Raw genomic sequence first — 21072 nt, 5'->3', positions numbered from 1 at the left:
GTAATATATGCCTGTGGAGATAATTTTCTGAGCCCTAAAATGATATACTTCGTTGGTATCCAAAGGCAAATGTTTGTCTTTTATTCTTTTCATATAATAAAAGATGTTTAAAATAACCAACACTTAAGTTTAACAATACTTTATAAATATTTATCTTGCTCTTGCCATATTGCCCAATATCACCACCTACCCAATAAACAAGAACACTGCTCAAAATGTTGGGGAAAAAACCACAAAGGATTGAAAATATGATGATAATATACAAAAATAGCCAATAACTTATCTTCAACCCCCCAAAATAGCCAGCAATGATCAAAATAGATGAGTGATGTGACTAACCCTCTTTTCAACTATTCCTTTTATATATATATATATATATATATATATATATATATATATATATATAGGGTATAGTTGCTTCACAATATTGTGTTAATTTCTGCTGAATCACAAAGAGAATCAGCTGTATGTATACATATATCCCTCCATCCTGTACCTCCCTCTCACCCTCCTCACCACCTCCCCATCCCACCAATCTAGGTTACCACAGAGCACTGAGCAGAGCTCCCTGTGCTATACAGCAGGTTGCCACTAGCTATCTATTTTAAACATCAGTTCAGTTCAGTTCAGTCACTCAGTCATGTCCGACTCTTTCCAGCTCCATGGACTGCAGCATGCCAGGGTTCCCTGTCCATCAGCAGCTCCTATAGTTTGCTCAGACTCATGTCCATCGAGTCGACGATACCATCCAACGATCTCATCCTCTGTCATCTCCTACTCCTCCTGCCCTCAATCTTTCCCAGCATCAGGGTCTTTTCCAATGAATCACTTCTTTGCATTAGATGGCCAAAGTATTGGAACTTCAGCTTCAGCATCAGTCCTTCCAATGAATATTCAGGACTGATTTCCTTTAGGATTGACTGGTTTGATCTCGCTATCCAAAGGACTCTCAAGATTCTTCTCGAACACCACAGTTCAAAAGCATCAGTTGTTTGGTGCTCAGCTTTCTTTATGGTCCAAATCTCACATCCATACATAACTACTGGAAAAATCACAGCTTTGACTAAATGGACTTTTGTCAGCAAAGTAATAGCTCTGCTTTTTAATAAAACATGGTATATACGTCAATCCCAATCTCTCAGTTCCCTCCAGTCCCTTTTCCCTCACTCTAAGTCCATACATCTCTTCTCTGTCTGTGTCTCTATTCCTGCCCTACAAATAGGGTTATCTGTACCATTTTTGTAAATTCCCCATATATGCATTGATGTATTTGTGGTTCTTTTTCTGACTTACTTCACTCTGTGTAACAGTCTCTTAGTCCATCCACATCTCTGCAAATAACCCAAATCCGTTCCTTTTAATGGCTGAATAACATTCCATGGTTTATATGTACCACATCTTTATCCATTCATCTGTCAATGGACATTTCGGTTTCTTCCAAGTCCTGGCTAGTGTAATACAGTACTGCAGTGAACACTGGGGTGCAGGTGTCTTTTGAATTATGGTTTTCTCAGGGTATATGCCCAGTAGTGGAATTTCTGGGTCATATGGTAGTTCTATTTCTAGTTTTTTAAGGCACCTACATACTGTTCCCCATAGTGGCTCTATCAATTCACATTCCCACACCTTCTCCAGCATTTACTGTTTGTAGATTTTTTGATGATGGCCATTTGACAAGTGGAAGATGATATCTCATTGAAGTTTTAATTTGCACTTCACTAATAATTGGTGATGCTAAGCATCTTTTCATGTGCCTCTTGGCTACCTGTATTTCTTTCTTGAAGAAATGTCTGCTTAGGTTTTCCTCCCATTTTTTGGTTGGGTTGTTTATTTTTTTTGTTATTGAGCTGTTTGTATATTTTAGAGCAGAATCCCTTGTCGATTGCCTCATTTGAAAATATTTTCTTTCATTCTGAAGGTTGTCTTTTCATCTTGTTTATGGTTTACTTTGCTGTACAAAAAGTTTTAAGTTTCATTAGTTCCATTTGTTTATTTTTGTTTTTATTTTCATTACTCTAGGAGGTGAGTCAAAAAATATCTTACTGTGATTCATGTCAAAGAATGTTCTTCCTATGTTTTCTACTAAGAGTTTTATAGTGGCCAGTTGTACATTTATTTAATCCTTTTTGAGTTTCTCTGGGTGTGTATGTGTGGTGTTAGTGAGTATTCTAATTTCATTCTTTTAAATGTAGCTTAATAAAACAAACAAATGGCTACTTTATCTGCTTTGAAGATGACTCAGGAGTGGCTCACATGCAGAGCAGATGTCTATCACTAGGACACAGGTCTATATACTGATTTCTTATTTGCTTGCAGTCCTCAAGTATTTAAGGAAATAAGTATCTTAGAATTAAATTTTTACATCACACAGAGATGCATGCAGTTTTTATTATCCCATATTTCAACATTGTCAGCTATTTTGCTAAAATAATAAAAAAGAATACATTGTTGAAATAAGTAGACATTTTAAAAAATCACTTCTACAATGTTAGTGTTCACTTGCACAACCGAATGCATTTATTTCCATTTTTGTCCAGCTTTGCGCATGTTATGATTTTCTAGGTCAAAAATCTTTTTACAATGTAATTTTCAAAACATGCAAACCACCTTTTTGTGCCTGGAAGCTGGATGCTGATCTTCTAGCTTTGTGTCTTTTTCATTCCTCACCCTAATCACAATCACTCTTCACTTGGTTCCATGATTGGCTTGAGAACGATTTGGATTGAAATCAGATGAGCAACACAGATGGCATCTAATATTGCATCTTAGATTTTGGCTTTACTCTGAAAGCTGCTTACTCAGTGGTAGAGGAGAAGGGGAAGGCTGCTGACAAATGACACTATTATGACCATCATAGCCAAGCTAGACTGGCACCGTTAGAGTGCTCAACAATCTGTTTTATATCTCTATGTTTCTAAGCCCATCTTCTTAAACAAAGGTGTTCTTTCCTCATGTAACATAATACCTGGGACTGGGGACACTTTTTCCTCTTGAAATGGCTTATTAAGCATAATGATTTTTAAGGATGTTTATATTGAAAGAGAGGGTGTATCCTTTGGAGATTAACTCTATGTTGTAGTAATATATTAACTTCTACTAACTTAAGTCTCATTTTCTCATTTAAATCTATAATATACATTTATTTGACATATTTTGAAGACAAAAACTTTGTTATAAACTCATGAAAGCTAAGGGTGGGCATATAATATCAATAATTGACTATTGATTTTAAATGAATATGCATTATGACTTAAGTGAAAGTGTTAGTCACTCAGTTGTGTCCACTCTTGTGACCCCAAGAACTGTAGCCTTCCAGGTTCCTCTGTCCTTGGAATTCTCCAGGCAAGAAACTGGAGTGGGTTGCCATTTCCTTCTCCAGGGGATCTTCCAGACCAAGGATTGAACTCAGGTCTCCCACATTGCAGGCAGATTCTTTACCATTTGAGCCACCAGGGAATTCCTATGATTTAACATGGATATTATTTTGAGAAAAGGATACGTATTTCAAAAGGGTATTTCTTTTACGTAAATTATAATTAGAGTCTCTTTTCTGATTATGAGAATGTATAAGCCATGAAGAATATGTTTTTAAATCAAAGATAGAGAAAAGAAAATGCAAGTCAATCATATTTCAATCAAATGAGTGTTAATTTAATGATATAGTTCCTTTTGTATTTTATGCCTATTTCTCAATATGTATGACATACAATGTACACTGTTTAGGAATATTATCTCCAATTTTATTTGTAAGATAAGTTAGAAAATGAGAAAATTTCATTGTGAAAATGTAGCAATTTATGCATAATTAATAACAGTTGCAACCAGAGTTATGAGGGTATGCATATAAAAAAGTAGCATGTCAACAGTTGTGTTTATCATTTACTAAGACATTTTTCACATTCATATCATCTGATTTTTTTTTTTTTTAACGTTTATTTTTAGCTCTGCTGGGTCTTTGTTGCTGCTCAGGCTTTTCTCTAGCGATGGTGCAGGCTTCTCATTATGGTGGCTTCTCTTGCTGCACAGCATGGGCTCCAGGGCACGTGGGCTTCAGTAGTTGTGGCATGCAGGCTCAGAAGTTGTGACTCCCCGGCTCTAGAGCACAGGCTCAGTCATTGTGGTGCACAGGCTTAGTTGCTCTGTGGCATGTGGGATCTTTCCAGATCAGGGATGGAACCCACGTTTCCTGCATTGGCAGGTGGATTCTTTACCACTGAGCCACCAGGGAAACCCTTCATCTCATCTGGTTTTGATAGTAACTTTCTAAGATAAGCATCTTATTTTTCACTTTTAATTTGAGAAGACTCTTCAAAAAAGATAAAGGAATTTATCCAACTTGATGTAGCCTGGAAATAATGAAGTCAGAACATGATGCTGGTTTTTCCAAATTTAAATACTATATTCTATCTCTACCCTTTGGTGTAGAAGAAATGAATAAACTTTGTGAATTTTGAAGAATACATCAGCAAAATGAACTAACCGGTAATATTTTAGGGAGTGCATTAAAGAAAAAAATGTGTCTAATTTTGTGTCTGGAAACTCTACAGTTGGTTGGGGTGACTGAAGATTGTAGGTACAACCCAGATTTGATTACCTTCTATTCCACAGAAGAGATCTTCCAAACTTTCTGTAAGCTAGATTATTATAATTGTTTATAATACATTTTCTGTTTTAGCCAGTGAACAATCAGCATAAGTTGCTTTAATTAGCCATCTTTCAGAATGAAAATGATGAAAGCCCAATGACGCAGTTTGCCACAAAATAATCATGTGTGTGTGCTGTCACTTCAGTTGTGTCCAAATTCTTTGTGACCCCGACTGAAGCCTGCCAGGATCCTCAGCCCATGGGATTCTCCAGGCAAGAATAGTGGAGTGGGCTGCCATTACACCTCCAGGGATTCTTCTAGACTCAGGGATGGAGTCTGAGTCTCTTACATCTCCTGCTTTGGCAAGCACATTTTTTACCACTAGTGCCACCTGAGAAGCCCACAAAAATTTTAGTTTGCTTAAATGCTGAATTTAGTGTTTTCTGTTGGATATAGAAAATTATATAAAAACCTGATAATATGTGATGCCTCTGTTTCAGTATATCTTGAAGCTAAAGTTTGATTTTCTCACCTCATGAACATGTTAATGTTATTTTAAAGAAATATTTCAAAGCAAGTTTCCAGTGGCACATGAAATGAAACCTTATTCTCATACAGAAGCTGATGTTGTTGGAATATTTGTACTTTTTAATAGGGTTTCCATTTATTTATTTCATTGATTCTATTTTCATATAATTACAAAGTGAATAATTGGAACAATTATTTGTATAATAGATAAAAGTCTCTTTTATCTGTGCAATGTATACATTTTATTTTAAAAAGTAAAATTAGAGGATTATATCATAATAAGTAATAACTATCAAAACTAAAATACTGTTATAAACTTATTCTTAAAGGTTTGTCTTCATGAAGCCCTAGGGAGGAATAGGATATATTTTTATTAAAAATACTTCAAAGAATTTCCCAGCAGATGATTCTGAGGATATAGACATAAATAAGATGCTCAACATCATAACATCAAAAACATGTACAACTTTCCCCTGCTTTCCAAAAGCAGATTCCTATGAAATCTTTTGCAAACCAAAATAGTGTGAAACAATTAACTTTTATTAGGAAAGTGAAAATCCTCTTGGATTTATTTCAATTAGCAAAAACAAGTACTACTATAGGTCTTGTAAAAGCCTAGTGGTATAAAGTGAACTTTCGAAAAGTGGAGGATACCTGTAATTGCAAATTAAAACATCCAGTGTGAGATATGACTACACACTTATTAGAATGGCTAAAATTAACACCACCAGATGTTGCTGATGTGGAACAATAGAAATTTTCATTCATTCTTGGTGGTGATGCAAAATGGTACAGCCACTTTGGAAAACTCCCAGTTTCTACAAAACTAAGTATGCTCTTACTTTAAGAGCCAAAAATCATGCTCCTTGGTATTTGCAAAAAGGAACTGAATGTTCATGCCCACACAAAAAGCTGTACAAGAATGTTTATAGCGTGTTTACTTATAATTGCCAAAACTTGACAGCGATAACAATGTCTTTTTGGGGCTTCCCTCCTAGTTCAGTTGGTAAAGAATCTGTCTGCAATGCAGGAGACATGGGTTCAATTCCTGGATCGGGAAGATCCCCTGGAGAAGGAAATGGCAACCCACTCCAGTATTCTTGCCTGGAGAATCCCATGGACAGAGGAGCCTTGCGGGCTACAGTTCATGGGGTCGCAAGAGTCGGACACGACTGAGGGACTTTCACTTCACTAAGTCACTTCAGTCATGTTCAATTCTTTGCAACCCTATGGACTGTGGGCTCCTCTGTCCATGGTATTCTCCAGGCAAGAGTACTAGAGTGGGTTGCCATTTCCTCCTCCAGGGTATTTTCCCACCCAGGGATCAAACCCATATCTCTTTTGTCTCCTACGTTGGCAGTCAGGTTCTTTACTGTGAGCACCACCTGGGAAGCCCATTTAATAAATGAGTAGAGAAGGAGAAGGAAATGGCAACTCACTCCAGTGTTCTTGCCTGGAGAATCCCAGGGGCAGGAGAGCCTGGTGGGCTGATGTCTATGGGGTCACACAGAGTTGGACACGACTGAAGTGACTTAGCAGCAGCAGATACATAAAACGAGGTACATCCATATAGTGGAATAGTTAAAAGTACATAAGTCATGAAATTACAAAAAGATAGGGAAGAACTTCAAATGCTAAGCAAAAGAAGCCAATCTGAAAAGGCTACATATGTAATTCCAACTCTGTGATATTCTGGAAAAGGCAAAAGTATGGAGACAGTTTAAAGATCAGTGATTGCTAGGAACACAGTAAAAGGGATGGAGGGGTGAATAAGTGGAGCACGGGAGATTTGAGGACACTGAAGCTATTGTGTATGATGCTATAATTGTGTATGCATATTACACACTTATCACAACCTATGGAATGTAAAGCAATGAATGAACCCTAATGTAGACTGTGGACTTTAATTAATAATAACTGACATCAGTTGTAACAAATATCTAATTACTGCAAAATGTTATTAATAATATTGGAAAATGTGTGTGGAGTTGGCAGTAGGAGAATGTATGGATTTTTTTGTATTTTCTACCCAATTTTTCTATAAACCTAAGACTGTTCTAAAATATTGTTAAATTGTATAATATGAAAAATTAGGGGAAACATCATTTTAGGTTAGAGTTGGGTCATGAAATCAGTGATCTAGACATTTTAAAAAGTTTTCTCTTTGTACTCCACATCATGTTTCAACAACCATTGATTGCTCATTTTTTTTTAATTGAAATATAGTTGGTTTATAATGTTTCAGGTATACAGCAAAGTAATTCAGTCAGACTTATAACCTACACAGTTGTAAGCAAACAAACTTTTGTTGCTTTATGTCACAGTTATATATATTTTTATATATATATATATATATATATAAATTTCAAATTCTTTAAAATTATAGGTTACTATAAGATGTTGAATATAATTTCCTGTGCTAAAGAGTAGGTCCTTGTTATTTATCTATAATCCCATTCTTAATTTATCCCTTCTCATCCCATCCCTTTGGGTAACCATAAATTTGCTTTATGTGTTTGTGAGTCTCTTTCTTTTTTGTGAATAAATTCATTTGTGTCTCCTTTTTTAGACTGCACTTAAGACAAACAAGTGATATTTGTATCACTTAATAATAAGTGATCACTTAATCACTAAATAAGTCTTCCTCTGTCTGACTTAATTCACTTATTATGATAATCCCTAGGTCCAACTATGTTGCTGCAAATAGCATTCTTTCATTCTTTTAATGGATAACATTCCATTGTATATACATATAAAACACAACTTTATCCATTCACCTGGCAGCAGACATTTATATTGCTTCCATGTCTTAGCTACTGTATATAGTGCTGCAGTGAACATTGGGGTACATATTTCTTTTTGAATTAGTTTTTGTCTTTTATGGATATATGCCTAGGAGTGGGATTGCTAGATCATGTGGTAACTTTATAGTTTTTTAAGGAGTCTCCATACCGTTTTCCATAGTGGCTGTATGAATCTATGTTCCTACCAACAGTGTAAGAAGGTTCCTTTTTCTCACCCTCTCCATCATTTATTATTTGTAGACATTTATGATGGTAAATTTACTTCACTTAGCTCATCTTCTGGGTTTTTATTTTGTTCCTTCGTCCTAAAGATATTCCTCTGCCACCTCATTTAGCCTAGGTTGCTATTTGTATTCTTATGTGTGTTAGGTTAGCTATGTTTTTCAACCTTGGAGAAGTGGTTCTCTATAGGAGGTGTCCTGTGCATTACAGCAGTGCACTCCCCTCTGGTTACCTAAGCTATATGCTCTTGGGATTCCCCTTAAGAGGAGTGCATGAGTCTTTCTGTTTGGGCAGACTGACTATGTGGGTAGTCTATAGGCTTTGGCATCACCAAGTCTGACTGGTTGCCAGGCCCTGCCTTGTGCAGATTCTGCTGTATAGCAGAACCTGGCCACAAGACAGCTGGCTGCAGAACCCAAGGTGGCCCGAGGACTGGCTTAACTCACTTCACTTGTGTGTGAAGTCAGGGTCCTGAAGACTCTGGGGGCTATTGCCCTCTCGTGACACTAGGTGATGGGGTCAGTGCCAGACTACTGGCAGGCGGAAATGTTTCCTAGAGTCTGACTCCAGGTCCAGGGGATTCTAGAGCTCATTTCAGATCATCGTCGGGTGAGGTAGAGAGTCTGTTCCTGACACAGTTGAGTATGGGATCCCGGTTGTCCTAAAGCTTGTGTTGGTCTGCAAGTATGCAATGCCTGTGCCTTGCTCGTTCCAGGTTAGGGTCTGGCCTGCTGTGGGCAGTCTGGGTCCCAGGCTGCAGGATTCTGGTTTTCTTGTGTCTGATGTCTGCCCCCTAGTGGACAAAGATGATCTAGGGACAGTTGCAGGCTTCCTTGAGGGAGGGGCTGGTGCCTGTTCCCTGGTGGGTGGAACTGTATCTTAGCCCTCTGGTGGGCAGGGCTGTGTGAAGTGGCATGTCTTGAAGTGGCTGTGGGCTCAGGAAGACTTTAGTCAGCCTGTCTCCTGATGGTTGGGACTGTGTCCTCATTTGGTTGTTTGGCCTGAGGTGTCCCAGCACTGGTGCCTATAGGCTCTTTTGTGTGGCCAGGTCTTGGTGCTATGGAGCCAACACAGCAGCTTCCAGGAGTGTTCACACCTTTGAGTGTTCTGCACTATGTCTGCCACCAGCGTCTCTGTCCCCAAGTGAGCCATAGCAGACCTCCACCTGTCCAGGACACTCTCCAAGACCAGCAGGTAGTCTGGCCCAAGCTCCTATCAAATGACTGCTCTTACCCTGGGTCCTAGCATGTATGAAATTTTATGTGTGGTCTCTAATCTGTTCAGTCGCTAAGTTGTGTCCAACTCTTTGTGACCCCATGGACTGCAACACACCAGGCTTCCCTGTCCATCACCAACTCCCGGATCCTACTCAAACTCATGTCCATTGAGTCAGTGATGTCATTTTTTAGGTAGTTAGAATAGGAAAAAGGAGTCCAGAATGGCGGTGGCTAAAAGACAAGGAAGGGAAAGCCTGTGAAAATAGAACAAAGGAGGGTCCAAGGACTGGAGTGAGGATCTTAGGTAGAACAAACAGCACTCCTGGCTAGCCCAATTTACATAGGGCAGGCCCAGGGGGAGGAGAACAAACATAAAAAGAGGAGCCAAAATTGGGATGGGGAGGCCTCTTTTCACATCCTTTGGGTCCACATGCCCTCACACCTCAAGGATGTATTTTCCTTTACTTTCTAAATGAAACTGAGCTGTAATACAGAGCTGTAACACCGGTCTGTCTGGGGCCTTTAATACTGGTCCATCTGTCAATTCAAATTTTTGTTGCTAGGACACAGAACCGAGGGAATTACAAACTCCCCTGACACAGGTAACAGTCTCATCCTATGTCATCTCCTTCTCCTCCCATCTTCAATCTTTCCTAGCATCAAGGTCTTTTCCAATGAGCCAGTTCTTCACAACAGGTGGCCAAAGGATTGGAGTTTCAGCTTCAGCATCAGTCCTTCCAATGAATATTCAGAGATGATTTCCTTAAGGATTGACTTGTTGGATTTCCTTGCAGTCCAAGGGACTCTCAAGAGTCTTCTCCAACACCACCACAGTTCAAAAGAATCAATTCTTTGGCACTCAGCTTTCCTTATAGTTCAACTCACACATCCATACAGTACTACTGGAAAAAACCATAACCTTGACTAGATGAACATCTGTTGGCAAAGTAATGTCTCTGCTTTTCAATATGCTGTCTAGGTTGGCCATAGCTTTTCTTTGATGGAGCAAGTGTCTTTTAATTTCATGGCTGCAGTCACCATCTACAGTGATTTTGGAGCCCCCCGAAATAAAGTCTGTCACTGTTTCCACTGTTTCCCCATCTATTTGCCATGAAGTGATGAGACCAGATGTCATGATCTTAGTTTTCTGAATGTTGAGTTTTAAGCCAAGTTTTTCACTCTCGTCTTTCACTTTCATCAAAAGGCTCTCTAGTTCTTCTTCACTTTCTGCTCTCTAATAGTGAACTGTCTTTTTCTCAGTTCTTTGGGGATCCTTCAGTTAAGCCCTGTTTTCTCAAAGCCAAATGTTCTGGGAGCCCCTCTTCCCAGTGCCAGATCTTGGGCTGGGGAGCCTGAAATAGGACTCAGAACCCTTACTCCTGTGGCAGAACACCTCTGCAATAGAGATAGTTGCTGTCCTGACCCCACCTCCTCTGCCTATTTTTCCTACTAGCAAAACTCCCAGAGTGAGTTATCACTATTCACTATTTCCATTCTTCCTCTGTTTCTCCCTTTAACCCATTTAATTTCTTTTTTTTTTTCTTACTTTACAATATTGTATTGGTTTTGACATTTCATTTCTAACACATAACCAAAGCATCTCTTACCAAAATCTTTGATAATTACAGACTGCAAAATACATTGACTGATTTTCAGATCTCTTCTGAACTATTTGACCCAGAGCATCATTCCTGATTCCTTGAATTTTTTTCCCTTTCTTTCCACCCACAGATTTCTGTTTTTCTTTCTTCCTCACTAGGGTGATCTTCTCAGTTCCATTCTCTGGTTTTCTCTCGCTTCTTTGACCAGTAAAGTTAAGGGTGCACTGGGGCAGTACTTCAGAATGGTTATCCTTCTCTTTCCATGCTCACCCATTCATTCTGTGAGCTTTATATCCCACTTACAGGGTAATGAGTCACAAAAGTGCAATACTTAGCCCCTGTCTTACTTTTGAAATACAGATAATTTATCCAAATTTTTACTCAACATTTTCAACCTTACCATGTCTCAAACTGAATCCTTCTTACACCAAACCTGCTCCTCTTCATGCCCTCTCCATCTCAGTAATTGACTCACATTCTTTCAGTTGCATGAACTTCCTGAACTGAAACCATAGCCTTCCTTCATAATGTACTTTCAAAATATCCACGAATATCATTGGCTCCACCCTCAAAATGCATGCAAAATACGAATATTTCTCACCACCTCTATGTGTTACCTTCATTCTATTCCAATTCTCTGTCATCTTTTGACAATGTGATATTACTTATTATCATTTCAACATGTAATTAGCATGAAATTTATTGAGATATTAACATTTATTTTTTCATTCTAAATCTTCAAAATCTGTTATACATTTTACATTACCATAATATCACATGTTGAACTAGCTGCATTGCAAGAGCTCAGTAGTGTCTTAACTTATTGGTCAATACAACCTTATAGAATCTGTCACAGTACTCTTCACAGCAACTCATTATCTCTTGCTCTCAGCCTTTATTACACTTCTTACTTACTTTTTTCTGTGGTTTTCCTGAGGTTTGAATAGATCAGACCTTACTTTAAGACTACTAAACTTGCCATTCCTTCTTCTTGAGCCTGTTTTCTTATTAGCTATAAAAGCTCACTTACTTTATCTGCCTCAAGTGTTTGCTTGAATTTACAGTGATTTTGCTGCCTTCCTAATTCCCCCATAGCCTCTCAATTGCATTGGGTATAATTCTACTTTTCACTATGTGAGATTATAACTCAATAAGTTTCCTACATATGTGTATGTATATAGGCATATGTGTATATAATGTGTTTGTGAGTGTAGATTTACATTCAGTTTGTCACTAAGCCCTAGAAGTTAAGCTGCATGAAGAAAAGTATTTTTGTCTGTGCAGCTCAGAATCACCAGCATCTGATGCTGTGATGGTTTATATTAGGTACTCAATAATTAAATATTTGTTTAACAGATAGTTGTAAAATCGAAGTCTAGATTTATTATAAATTAGAAATAATAAGACAACATAATATTATATTTAATGGAAGCAACCATTTCTGTAAATATATATAAATGAATATATTTACTTATTCCTGGGTGACAGTTCACCTCAAAATGTAGTGGCTTAAAATAGGGGTCAGCAAATATTTTCTGTAAATGACTAACTAGTTGGTGGTTATTTTAGGCTTTTAAGGTCATAAGATCTCTGTTGTAATTAGTTGACTCAGTACTGTTATAGTGAGAAAACAGCTTCAGACAATATATAAACAAATGGATGGGGCTGTGTTCTATTAGAATTTCATTTACAAAAACAGAGGCCAACTGGTAGGCCCTAGTTTTCCAAACCTTAAGGCAACAATCATTCATATCACATTGAGTCTGTGGGGCAGGTGGATAGCTCTGCAAATCTAGACCACACTTGGCTGACTTAAGTTTTCAATGTGTCTGAGATCAGTTGGCAGGTTTCCTGAGCTGACTGTCTACTCTGGCCTCACTCATATGCCTGGTGTTTGTCTGTGGGCTGAGGCAATGTGAGTAACTGGGCCAAGTATCTTCCATCTTCCAAAAGTCTAGGCTGGAAATATTTATATGGAATATTGGCAGTGATCCAGGGAAGAGAGTGGGACCAAAGAAGGCCTCTTGAGAACACATTTGACCAAAGTTACAAGGCCATTCCAAATTTAATGACTAGCCTATTATATTTTCCCGTATTGGAAGAGAAGCAGAGTAAAACTGCAAAGAGGTATGGATACATAGAAGTGAAAAATGACATCCTATTTGCACGCAATCTACCATTACAGGAGTTTCATATTTTAAGCCAAACAAATTAAATTCCTATGCAGTGACTCATTATCAGAAATGTTCTATAGTATGAAGTAAATAAATATGAACCCAAGATCTTTTCCTACTTAAAACAGTTAGCATTGTCCTAGCTTAGAAATTATTTTAATTTGGTGAATATTTATCTTTGCCAATACTTATAGTTATCTCTGAGCTGCTTTAATCATACTTCCCCTATTCTGAATTATTTGACTCATCAGAACCATCTGGACCTGTACTGTGACTTTCACTTTGTCATTTCAGCTAATGATTGTTAGGATTTCTGTTTTATTATTTACATTATGATAGCTGAAACCCTTCTCATATTAAATACGTTAGATAATTTTCTTATTTTGCTAAAGAATGCTGATATTTCAACTTCTGAAAATAAATAATTCTAGATTTTAATCTCGAGTGTTAAGCCCAAATATCACCACAGTGCCTTTTTATTTTGGTGGTACCCTAGAGGTAGTGATTCAGTCAAATATTTTATTACCTGCTTATCTCTGTTTGCTTCACCAGGCTGTTTGGAAAATGAAAGCAGATGGAGCTGGCCAGAAATGTAGTTCATAAACGCAGTTACTTGCTCATTAAAGTTTGTAATAGATCTATAAGGCAGTTCAGAAAGAACTTATTTTTTATGGCAGCAATTGATTTTTTTCAAATATACACTGTCTTATCCCCAAAGTAAAGAAAATACTCTCCAAAATTATCTTCAGAGTAATTTACTTTTCATAAATATGTGTAAAAGTTTAAAAGGTAAGATTTAATAAATTTACATTTTAATCATAGGAAAAAAATCACAATATATTATTTTTAAATGAAAGATATTAATACAATTAACAGAAAGTTGCCTAGTCTATATTCACTCAAGGCACATCTATATTAGGAGAAATGGAATTAAGGTGAAATGGAAATAGAAATTAATTATGAAAATAATTCTAACTGATGAAGGCCTTTTTGTCCTAAATAATCTAAATATTTTGAGTAACTTCTTTTGAAAACTGCCACATTTCTCCTTATGATTTTGAGTTAAATTGATATTTCTTTCAATTTGGTGAATTGATATGAATATTGAAATATACTTTGGTATGCTTGAATGGTGAGTGATGATTATTACAGTTATTTATGGAAACATGTAAAATTAATTTAATCTGAAAGCATTTCTGATTCAAGGAAGCCACAGTAGGGACAGAAAGTGATTAGAACTGAATGTAATGTTAAAAAATTTACATATGTATTTTCCATTTAAAAAAAGTCTGAGAATTCAATCCTGAAAATGTGTAAGGTTTAGAATATTCCTCAAAGTTTCTTTTATATGAGCTGTATCATTAGTAAAATGAGAGACTTTGTATTAGGACATTTTCCCTAGGAATAAATGGTTAAAAATTATTGAGAACGTTAATTCCCCCATTTATTCTTTATTCAGCAACAGCGGCTTTAGCTTCAAAAGACCTCAAGAACTCCTATGTTTACACATATATAAGCACACACATGAACACACACACAAACCACACACATATGTACCTATATACCTGGCATATATTGTGTTCATAAGTTACTTTTGCTTATGTTCATAAGTTACTTTTGCAATTTTGAATTTGAAAGAATACAGTTCCTGGGGAGGAGCTAAGCTGGCGGAGGAGTAGGACGGGGAGAACACTTTCTCCCGCACAAATTCATCAAAAGAACATTTAAACGCTGAGTAAATTCCACAAAACAACTTCTGAATGCCAGCAGAGGACATCAGGCACCCAGAAAAGCAACCCAAGTCTTCGAAAGGAGGTAGGAAAAAATATAAAAGACAAAAAAAGAGACAAAAGAGGGAGGGATGGAGTTCCGTCCCGGGAAGGGAATCTTAAAAAGAGAGAAGTTTCCAAATGCCAGGAAACCTTCTCACTGCCGAATCTGTGCCGAGCCTTGAAAGCACAGAGGGCAACATAACAGGAAGGAAAAATAAATAAACAATTAAAACCCGCAGATTACAAGCCCTACGGTAACTCCCCCAGCGGAGCAGTGCAGATGCCTGCAAAGGCCACTAGCAAGCGTGGGCTGGGCAGGGAGGCGCGGCGTAGGCTGCATCACTTAGAGTAAGGATCTGGCCTGAATACCCCGAGTGCTATCTGAGCGAAATAATTTGGGCTAGCAAACCAGACTGTGGGATATCTACCACGCAAAAAGCCAGCCCTAACCTAAGACACCGCCAGGCCCGCACACGGAACAAAGGACTGAACAGAGATAGCCAGCTGCAGACCATCCCCCTCCAGTGACCAGCAGCCAGAGCCGGAAGGGGGCAATTGCAGCCCCAGAGAGACATTATCTATAAAACTGTAAGCAGGCTTCTTTGCTAATTAAAACTTCTTGGGGGTCTGAACAGTCAACATCTGCCTGAGAAGGTGTGCCAGTTGTACACCTAGATAACTGAATGGTGGGGAGGCGATAAGTCACAGCAATCGCGCTTGCCAAACACCTCATCACCTGAGCTGCTCGGACCTGGGAAGGGCACAAAACGCAGGCCCAACCGAGTCTGTGCCTCCGAGGACTATCCGAGTGCCTGAACCTGAGCGGCTTGGACCAGGGAGGTGCAAGCAGCCCAGGGCCGGCCATGGATGGTTCCCGACGGAGCAACCTAGAGCCTGAGCAGTGTGGGCAGGGAGGCTACACATGCCGTGAGTGGGGACAGACCCAGTGTGGCTGAGGCACTGCAAGCACACGCCAGTGTTACTTGTTACTTGTTTGCAGCATCCCTCCCTCCCCACAGCACGACTGAACAAGTGAGCCTAAAAAAAAAAAAAAAAAGTGTCCTCCACCATCCCCTTTGTGTCAGGGCAGAAACCAGACACTGAAGAGACCAGCAAACAGAAGAAGCTATAACAGAGGGAACCGCCTTGGAAGCTACAGGCAATAGATTAAAACCCTGTGGATACTACTGACTACATAGGAAGGGGCCTATAGATCTTGAGAAATATAAGTCGGACCAAGGAACTAGCCAAAAATGAACTGAACCCACAATACCCACAACAAAACCGGAGAAAGTCCTAGATATATTTTTACTATTTTTACGATCATTCTTTCTTCTTTTCTTTTTTTTTAATTAAAAAAAATTAAGTCCTCTATTATTCCTTTAATTTTCACTTTTATAACCTACTATTATTTGTAAAAAAAAAAAAGACCCTTTTTTTTTAAAGCAAACTTCATATATATTTTTTTTTATAATTTTTTTGACTTTTTTTTTTTTTTTCTTTTCTTTAACATTGTATTTTTGAAATTCCAAATTCTACTCTAGATTTTTAATTTTAGCTTTTTGGTATTTGTTATCAATTTTGTACCTATATTTTCTTTATAATTTTTGCGACTTTGTTTTTTCTCTTTTTCTTTTCCTTCTTCTTTTCTTTAACGTTGTATTTTTGAAATTCCAAACTCTACTCTAGATTTTTAATTTTTGCTTCTATGTATTTGTTACCAATTTTGTACCTTTAAGAACCCAATCCTCTGTACCCATTTTTCATTAGGGAGCGAGATTACTGGCTTGACCGCTCTCTCTCCCTTTGGACACTCCTTTTTCTCCACCAGGTCGCCTGTGTCTCCTCCCCAACCCCTCTCTACTCTACCCAACTCTGTGAATTTCTGTGTGTTCCAGACGGTGGAGAACACTTAGGGAACTGATTACTGGCTGGATCTGTCTCCCTCCTTTTCACTCCCCCCTTTTATCCTCCTGGCCACCTCAGTCTCCTTCCTCCTTCTTTTCTTCTCTGTATAACTCCGTGAACATCTCTGAGCAGTCCAGTTGTGGAGTGCACATAAGGAAGTGATTACTGGCTAGCCCACTCTCTCCTCTATTGATTCCATGTCATCTCATTCGGGTCACCTCTAACTCCTTCCTCCCTCTTCTCTTCTCCATGTAACGCTGTGAACCTCTCTGGGTAACTCTCACAGTGGAGAAACTTTTCATCTTTAACATAGATGTTTTATCAATGGTGCTGTATAGAAGGAGAAGTTTTGAAACTACTGTAAAAATAAGACCGATAACTGGAAGCAGGGGGCTTAATTCCAAACCCTGACTCCAGGGAACATTAATTGACAGGAGCTCATCAAATGCCTCCATACCAACACTGAAACCAAGCACCACACAAGGGCGAACAAGTTCCAGGGCAAGACATACCAAGCAAATTCTCCAGCAACAAAGGAACACAGCCCTGAGCTCCAAGATACAGGCTGGCCAAAGTCATCCCAAAACCATAGACATCTCATAACTCATTACTGGACACTTCATTGCACTCCAGAGAGAAGAAATCCAGGTCCACCCACCAGAACACCGACACAAGCTTCCCTAACCAAGAAACCTTGACAAGCCACCTATAAAAACCCACACACAGTGAGGAAATGCCACAATAAAGAGAACTCCACAAACTGCCAGAATACAGAAAGGACACCCCAAACTCAGCAATTTAAACAAGATGAAGAGACAGAGGAATACCCAGCAGATAAAGGAACAGGATAAATGCCCATCAAACCAAACAAAAGAGGAAGAGAGAGGGAATCTACCTGATAAAGAATTCCAAATAATGATAGTGAAATTGATCCAAAATCTTGAAATCAAAATGGAATCACAGATAAATAGCCTGGAGACAAGGATTGAGAAGATGCAAGAAAGGTTTAACAAGGACCTAGAAGAAATAAAAAAGAGTCAATACATAATGAATAATGCAATAAATGAAATTAAAAACCCTCTGGAGGCAAAAAATAGTAGAATAACAGAGGCAGAAGATAGGATTAGTGATTTAGAAGATAGAATGGTAGAAATAAATGAATCAGAGAGGATAAAAGAAAAACGAATTAAAAGAAATGAGGACAATCTCAGAGACCTCCAGGACAATATTAAATGCTACAACATTCGAATCATAGGGGTCCCAGAAGAAGAAGACAAAAAGAAAGACCATGAGAAATACTTGAGGAGATAATAGTTGAAAACTTCCCTAAAATGGGGAAGGAAATAATCACTCAAGTCCAAGAAACCCAGAGAGTCCCAAACAGGATAAACCCAAGGCAAAACACCACAAGACACATATTAATCAAATTAACAAAGATCAAACACAAAGAACAAGTTTTAAAAGCAGCAAGGGAAAAACAACAAATAACACACAGGGAATTCCCATAAGGATAACAGCTGATCTTTCAATAGAAACTCTTCAAGCCAGGAGGGAATGGCAAGACATACTTAAAGCGATGAAAGAAAATAACCTACAGCCCATATTATTGTACCCAGCAAGGATCTCATTCAAATATGAAGGAGAAATCAAAAACTTTACAAACAAGCAAAAGCTGAGAGAATTCAGCACCACCAAACCAGCTCTCCAACAAATACTAAAGGATATTCTCTAGACAGGAAACACAAAAACAGTGTATAAATTCGAACCCAAAACAATAAAGTAAATGGCAATGGGATCATACTTATCAGTAATTGCCTTAAACTTAAATGGGTTGAATGCCCCAGCCAAAAGACAAAGACTGGCTGAATGGATACAAAAACAAGACCCCTACATATGTTGTCTACAAGAGACCCACCTCAAAACAGGGGATACATACAGACTGAAAGTGAAGGGCTGGAAAAAGATTTTCCATGCAAATAGGGACCAAAAGAAAGCAGGAGTAGCAATACTCTTATCAGATAAAATAGACTTTAAGACAAAGGCTGTGAAAAGAGACAAAGTCGGTCACTACTTAATGATCAAAGGATCAATCCAAGAAGAAGATATAACAATTATAAATATATATGCACCCAACACGGGAGCACCGCAGTATGTAAGGCAAATGCTAACAAGTATGAAAGGAGAAATTAACAATAACACAATAATAGTGGGAGACTTTAATACCCCACTCACACCTATGGATAGATCAACTAAACAGAAAATTAACAAGGAAACACAAACTTTAAATGATACAATAGACCAGTAAGACCTAATTGATATCTATAGGACATTTCATCCCAAAACAATGAATTTCACCTTTTTCTCAAGTGCACATGGAACCTTCTCCAGGATAGATCACATCCTGGGCCATAAATCTAGCCTTGGTAAATTCAAAAAAATAGAAATCATTCCAAGCATCTTTTCTGACCACAATGCAGTAAGATTAGACCTCAATTACAGAAGAAAAACTATTAAAAATTCCAACATATGGAGGCTGAACAACACGCTGCTGAATAACCAACAAATCACAGAAGAAATCAAAAAAGAAATCAAAATTTGCATAGAAACGAATGAAAATGAAAACACATCAACCCAAAACCTGTGGGACACTGTAAAAGCAGTCCTAAGGGGAAAGTTCATAGCAATACAGGCATACCTCAAGAAACAAGAAAAAAGTCAAATAAATAACCTAACTCTACACCTCAAGCAACTAGAAAAGAAAGAAATGAAGAACCCCAGGGTTAGTAGAAGGAAAAAAATCTTAAAAATTAGGGCAGAAATAAATGCAAAAGAAACAAAAGAGACCATAGCAAAAATCAACAAAACCAAAAGCTGGTTCTTTGAAAGGATAAATAAAATTGACAAACCATTAGCCAGACTCATCAAGAAACAAAGGGAAAAAATCAAATCAATAAAATTAGAAATGAAAATGGAGAGATCACAACAGACAATACAGAAATACAAAGGATCATAAGAGACTACTATCAACAATTATATGTCAATAAAATGGACAACGTGGAAGAAATGGACAAAATCTTAGAAAAGTACAACTTTCCAAAGCTGGACCAGGAAGAAATAGAAAATCTTAACAGACCCATCACAAGCACAGAAATTGAAACTGTAATCAAAAATCTTGCAGCAAACAAAAGCCCAGGTCCAGACGGCTGCACAGCTGAATTCTACCAAAAATTTAGAGAAGAGCTAACACCTATCCTGCTCAAACTCTTCCAGAAAATTGCAGAGGAAGGTAAACTTCCAAACTCATTCTATGAGGCCACCATCACCCTAATACCAAAACCTGACAAATATCCCACAAAAAAAGAAAACTACAGGCCAAAATCACTGATGAACATAGATGCAAAAATCCTTAAGAAAATTCTAGCAATCAGAATCCAATAACACATTAAAAAGATCATACACTGTGACCAAGTGGGCTTTATCCCAGGGATGCAAGGATTCTTCAATATCCGCAAATCAATGTAATACACCACGTTAACAAATTGAAAAATAAAAATCATATGATTATCTCAATAGATGCAGAGAAAGCCTTTGACAAAATTCAACATCCATTTATGATAAAAACTCTCCAGAAAGCAGGAATAGAAGGAATATACCTCAACATAATAAAAGCTATATATGACAAACCCACAGCAAACATTATCCTCAATGGTGAAAAATTGAAAGCATTTCCTCTAAAGTCAGGAACAAGACAAGGGTGACCACTTTCACCATTACTATTCAACATAGTTTTGGAAGTTTTGGCCACAGCAATCAGAGCAGAAAAAGAAATAAAAGGAATCCAAATTGGAAAAGAAGAAATAAAACTCTCACTATTTGCAGATGACATGATCCTCTACATAGAAAACCCTAAAGAAAACCCTAAAGAAAATCCTCTACATAGAAAACCCTAAACTCCACCAGAAAATTACTAGAACTAATCAACAATTACAGTAAAGTTGCAGGATATAAAATCAACACACAGAAATTCCTTGCATTCCTATACACTAATAATGAGAAAACAGAAAGAAATTAAGGCAACAATTCCATTCACCATTGCAATGGAAAGAATAAAATACTTAGGAATATATCTACCTAAAGAAACTAAAGGCCTATATATAGAAAACTATACAACACTGGTGAAAGAAATCAAAGAGGACACTAATAGATGGAGAAATATACCATGTTCATGGATTGGAAGAATCAATATAGTGAAAATGAGTAT

This window comes from Bos indicus, chromosome 5 (genome assembly GCF_029378745.1).
Source record: "Bos indicus isolate NIAB-ARS_2022 breed Sahiwal x Tharparkar chromosome 5, NIAB-ARS_B.indTharparkar_mat_pri_1.0, whole genome shotgun sequence".
NCBI classification, from domain to species: domain Eukaryota; kingdom Metazoa; phylum Chordata; class Mammalia; order Artiodactyla; family Bovidae; genus Bos; species Bos indicus.
The sequence above is the reverse complement of the archived record's forward strand: the minus strand, read 5'-3'. Positions refer to the sequence as shown.